The 6,474-nt window shown below is 34.8% G+C and overlaps 1 protein-coding gene across 5 annotated transcripts in view; it reads right to left on the bottom strand.

Annotated features, from left to right (window-relative positions):
• LOC107561326 (centrosomal protein of 95 kDa) overlaps positions 1-6,474 on the bottom strand; it is a 197,192-nt gene that overhangs the window by 113,451 nt on the left and 77,267 nt on the right. The window lies entirely within an intron of this gene.

Consider the following 6,474-nt stretch of genomic DNA (forward strand, 5'->3'; position numbering starts at 1 on the left):
TAGCCAATCAGTTTTAATAGTTAATCGGTTGTTGTTTTTTATCAACTAGCTTGTCAAATGTGTTTAAAGCATTACTGCATGTTAGGGCTGGGTGATATGACAATACATATCGTGATGATATAAAGTGTGAATCGATGGAAATTTTTCTAAATCGTTTACATAGATAGGCCTGTTGGGGAAAGCAAATATATCCGTTTAGTTTTAGTGGGCACAAATTATTCATTCATTCATTCAAAAGGAAGCATGGATGAATAAGTAATAGAATGTGATGTGCTTGGTGCAATTGCACTTATTATAAGTGTATATGTCCTTTATACTTCTATGGCTCTCAATAGATTCAGTGGTTGGAGCTGGGTTAATACGCCTTGACAATTTCTGTTGCTACTTTCTGATTACGTTTCTGGCTACATTTAAAATCAAAACATATTGATCATTTAATAATTGTTGTAATGTTAAAATGTTTGTTTTCAACTTCCAAATAAGTGTCCAGTGATTGATAAATATTTGATTTCTGAATATTGTACCCTAATTGAAGTAGCTGTTTAAATAGGATCATGATTTTACATACCATTGCATGAATGACTGCCTGACACATATATTTACTATTATATTTATAACTAACAATCAAATGCTTAAGTAGTTAGAAACTAGTTGCTATGAATACAGGTGCCATCAGTTGTCTTCTTATGAATGACTTGTTCGTCACTGAGTCAGTGCTGCTGATGCAAAGTAGGCCCTTTGTTACCAAACACCATGTAACTAAATTAGGATACAATTATGAGTCATTCGCAAACTGTTAAACATTAAACTGTTGGTTACTTTAAAACTAACCTTCATGGGAAATCACAGGGATATGTGAATATTTGATCTGTTAACTGGTTGCATATGTCAGATTTATTGCATGACTCGGGCAGAGAAAAGCTGTTGCTATCAAACATTGTTCACAAACATCAGTGTATTGGTGAAGAGATAGATCAAATAGGCCAATTGATGGAAGGTTTGTTTAGAAATTTCATGCTCCCTTGTAAAAGTATTTTTTTGTATTTTTAAAATACAAAAATACAGTAGTTTATTTTGATACTTGGTGTGGCAGCTGTATTTTGTAGTTTATTTTGATACACTTAAAATTAAGGTATTTGGTATTTTATTTTAAAATACATTTGGATGTATCTTTGCCCAACCCTGCCTGCAGGTTATTTTTAATTGTATTTTCATAGCCATGTAAACTAATTAAAATGTTGTAGATGTTTCTGAATGATGCCCAACAGAGAGATTATTCTAATGCTGAAATTTGTATTTTTTTTTCATAAACAGACTATATTTTGCAGAATTGAATTTCTGAAATAAGCTTTTAATAAAGTGTAGACAATAAAGCAGTCAAATCGCCATTCCCCATTCAAAACTATACGAGTGACACGTCTTGGTAATTCTATAGTCTTTGGAAGTACTGATTATTGATGTCCATCCACCCGTCTTCCATGCCGCCTACTCTATGGGATGCAGGAGTGTTGGATGATTACTGACGTACAGCAGGGTAAATTATATCAGAGTAAAGAGGTTAGGAGAACGTTCTGGGAACCTTCAGATAACATTCTGGGAACCTTCTAGGAACATTCCCTGTTGGTTAGCCAGGACAATTCCGGAACCTACAGAGGATGTTCTGGGAACCAAAAACTAACGCTCCCAGAACATTTGTTAGCTGGGAACGCAGAAAACACATAGAGCTGTAAATGTGAACCCGTGGATCTTCTAATGTGTCTTCTAAAATTATGAACAATTAATAAAGATATATTTGTTTTAGATTAATAATTTATACATTTGACTCATCCCTTTTTAAAAATGGTTTAAAGGTGGAAATGTGATGTTTAACATTTTATAAGACTTTTTGTAAAAACCTGTATCTGAACTGTAAATCATGTTATCAGTTTAATATGTTACCATAGACATTGCTCTATCCTGCACATACCATATTAATTTTATTTGTTATTTGTTATTCTTCTGCTGTGCAAATACATCTTTACAACTTTACATTTTAACCAAAATTGCCGTTTCTATTATTTTTTTGTTTATAGTTGTAATCTCTGTATGCAAGAACTGCCATCTTAAAAATAGCCAGGGGTGTGAATCTTCACAGGTTTCATGATTCAATTCAATTACGATTATCATTATCAACTCAATATCACGATGCGTCACATGCTTAGTTCTCAATATTACTGCTGTAATGTCTGATTACTTTTCTTAGGGAATTAATTATTACTAATTAATTCAGGTTTTGAAAGGACTCGAATCCGAAGATTCGAAGTCAACCTGAGTAGAACTGATTTCAAATTTGATAATTTACACTTTATTAACGGTCATCCAGCGAGACGTTAACCTCAGTAAATTTTAACAATTTGTATATTTGTATTTTCCCTGGCCACGGGTTAATACGTTCTTTGATAAGTTATAAGCTACGAGCTAGGTAACAAGGATCTAGGCAGAGTTTAACTTTAAAATGTCACGACACCAGACAATGATTCTTTATAAATTAAACAAGAATTTATTGGCTATTCTAGATTACATTGACCAAAGCTAAGACATACACACACATACATACATACAGTTCTGAAGAATGATGTTAACGGAGTTCTGAGGAAAGCCCAAAGTTTTAGCAAGATATTCGCTACAGTTATCTTACTTGCAACCTGAGAAAATCACAAAGCAGAGACTTGGCTTATGTTTACTGCTTAAAATTAGCTCTGCACCAGTTCAGCAGGGATAAGATTGTGTTCGTTTACTTGAGTTTTTGGGTGACAGCTGAAAAGCTGAGTTTCCTGGTTTGGCTGCTTGAGGGAATTCCATTGCTGATTGGTTACTGAGATGACGGAGATTGGTTGGTTTCTTGATGACACAGAGGCTTGAGCAGTTCTTTTTGAGATAACTTTTCTCAGAGTTTGCAAAACTTTAAGTTCTTTGAAGATCTCTGACGATCACAAAGTTTCAACTGAAGTGTTTGAGTTTTAGATGACCGATCGCTATGATGGTAAGCGTGTGAGCACAAGTTGGAGTGCTCTTAACATGGTGAAAGGCGAAGAAGCAAGCAAGCACTCGAGTCTGTCTTGCATTGAGGTTTTGATACGCAGCATAAGTCCATCCTACGGCGCGATCTTCCAATCGACTTCTTGCCAGGCGGAGCGTGCATACATTAACATGAGGCTCCAATTTATTATGTGGAGAAAAATCTTGGCGAAGATTTGGTTGATACTTCTATAAAGTTTCCTAATGCGAGTATTGTACATACTTCTCACTTCTCATTCATACCAACGTTTCTCACATAAAATAAGCTTTCATTCAAGCTCAAATAACAGGTATTTTGCATACACAGTAATCGTAATAACTAAAAGGAAAAGTTATAAGCCAAAGATTAAGATCATGGTTTCAATAACACATCAAACAGAAAGCATATTATTTGGGAGTATATTGCTCCGATACTTTAAATGATTTTAAATGATTGTCTTATGAATTGTCTGTGTAAGTTCTGTTTCTTTGTCTGTGACAGGAGAAACACGCGCTTTTCTGGAAAGTAGTAAAAGGATTTCTTTTTTTGGAATGCAGGGGGAAAAGGGGAGGTGTCCTGAGGTCATGCCCATGTCACAAGTGTAGATCTGCCCTCCTTCTGCTGGACATGGAGCTCTTAATCTGTCGCTTTCTGTTTATCGGATTTAGCAATTTACGTGTTAAATGGTCATGGGGTCCAGGAGTTCTTGTGCTGGAACTTTTCCAGATACCAGGTTCTTTGTTCTGTTGTCTCTTAAATCGTTATTTATGCTGAAGCCAGTCACGTTACACTGCACCCCTGATCCTCGGGGTTTCGGACAGGGGGAGTTTCTCCTCCCCTGGTGAGTTAGGGTTTAAGCACTGTTTTTATTTGAGTCTCTTGAGACGATAAGCTAGATGGGGCAGGAACTGCTGAGACACTTCACTGACCCTGCATGAGTTTTACGACCGCAGAGGGCTGCATAGGGTGCTACTCAGTTTGTCTCAATGGAATGTGATTGTTTCATGTGTGACTCAATAGTGTAAGTGGGTCCGTTCGAAGACAGAGATCCTACACTGCACATGGCTACATTTTCATATAAATTTTATATCAAATTTAATTTGTGCAAAATTATTTTTTTTTATTATATAAACAGACTACTTTTTAAAACAGTTATTTATTTAAAATATGTTCTTTAAAGGGATCATATGATGCTATTTTAAAGATCATTATTTTGTGTATTTGGTATAACAGAATATGTTGACATGCTTTAATGTTCAAAAAACATTATTTTTCAAATACTGTACATTATTGTAGGTCCTCTATGCCCCGCCTCTCTCAAACACGTCGTTATCAACAAAGCCCCCTCCTTTGACAAGCGCAGTCTGCTCTGATTGGCCAGCTGACCCAGTGCATTGTGATTGGTCGAACATTTACTTTATGCTCTTGACTCACCCATATGGCTGCTTGGTACTGTATTACGTAAATCTGTTGTTAATAAAGCTGCAGATGGAGCCTCACTCTGCTGACTCATCATTACATTTAGGGTTAGGACAATAATTAAGTGTATACATTTAAACAACTACACAATTCCTTAAAAATAATAATATGCAATTATTTGCATATTAATATGCAATAATAAAAGCAAGTGCTATAAAATAGTATGAGCTGCTAATATATACATACAAAAAAATAATCAACCCTCTACGCACACCTTGGCAATATAAATCGCCATTGGCTAGTCCATTTTTTAGTTTAGCCGCCAGACTGATATCCTATTTTACACACACACATATATATATATATATATATATTATTTCACCAAAACAGCTTATCTTTGTAAAATGGCACAGCTTCTTAAATCTTAGCTTCTTAATCAGTTAATCAAGCATTATATTATGATATTATGACAATTAACCCTTGTGTTGTGTTCAGAACCCTTTCACACTAACGAGGTTACAGAGCAAAAAGGACCCGGCCTCAAAAATTGCTTATAAATCACTCATTATGCTATATTATCACCAAAGATTGGATTCAATCTTTTTGTCAACTTCTTTTCTTTCATTTAGGACTGGTTTTGTATTTATATTTGCATCTGATTAATCGTAGGCCTCATTTATCCGAGAGTAGGCACCTCCTTTTTTTGAGTGAAAAAAGCATTATTTATGAATAATTCTCACAATATTAAATAAAAACTGAAGAAAATTTGCACTGTTTATCACACTAGTGTGATTTAATGTTTAATCAGAGAGTTTGTTTTGAAAGACTTTTATTTTGTACAAAATGGCACAAAGTCACACTTGAGGTATTCCCGGTCAAAAAGGACCCGGCCTCAAAAAATTGCTTATAAATCATTTATTATGCTATATTATCACCAAAGATTGGATTCAATCTTTTTATCAACTTCTTTTCTTTCATTTAGGACTGGTTTTGTATTTATATTTGCTTCTGATTAACCGTAGGCCTCATTTATCTGAGAGTAGGCACCTCCATTTTTTGAGTGAAAAAATTATTTATGAATAATTTTCACAATATTAAATAAAATGTGGAGAAAATGTGTACTGTTTATCACACTAGTGTACTTTGATGTTTAATCAAGGAGTTTGTTTTGAAAGGCTTTTATTTTGTACAAAATGGCACAAAGTCACACTTGTGGTGTTCCCGGTCAAAAATGACTGGCCATTCAGAGTGAATGGGAAAGATCACAAAAAAGGACCTTTATTTTGAAATGCTTTTATTTTCAGTTATGATTAATTATTCATATTTCCCCATGAGCTGATTCGCTACAATAATATAGCATAATGAGTGATTTATAAGCATTTTTTTTGAGGCCGGGTCCTTTTTGATCTGTAACATCACGGGTGTCACAAGGTGAAAAATCTCCCCCAGAAAAGTATGAAAATTATAAAAAAAATTTTAGAAGTAGTTATACCCTTTGTGAACAAAGTCACAAAATTTCAGTCCAATGCGATAACATTAACTAGTATTTTCGGGAAAAATTAAAAATTTTCAGAGCAAAAAGGACCCGAACACCACATGTGTGAACACCATTAAATCTACGTTCCAATGTAATAGAATATATACTGAAAAAGTTATGTACCTTGTGTTTTACATTTTGAGGTAAAAAAAGGATGACCTTTCTAAGGAGATCAAATCAAGAAGCCCAGGTGTCTGAGATAATGACCTTCTGTCTTTATGCTCTTCCTGACCATCTGGCTTTTTAAGCTCAAAGCACAGCTGTACCTTTGTCTCTGTGATAATGCGAAAGTATGGTGATACTGTCAGACTGATTGGATCAGCCCCTATGCATTGGATGACACTGTTATACTGATGAGATCAAGGCTGGGAAAATGCCTGTGTCTGGCTAATTCCTGTACTTCATTTGCATGCTATGGGTTAGATTGTCTCCACCTCTACGGAATGTATCCCGCCCCTTTAAAATGTATATAAACTACAAT

The sequence above is a fragment of the Sinocyclocheilus grahami genome, unplaced genomic scaffold (genome assembly GCF_001515645.1).
Source record: "Sinocyclocheilus grahami isolate Dianchi unplaced genomic scaffold, SAMN03320097.WGS_v1.1 scaffold767.1, whole genome shotgun sequence".
NCBI classification, from domain to species: Eukaryota; Metazoa; Chordata; class Actinopteri; order Cypriniformes; family Cyprinidae; genus Sinocyclocheilus; species Sinocyclocheilus grahami.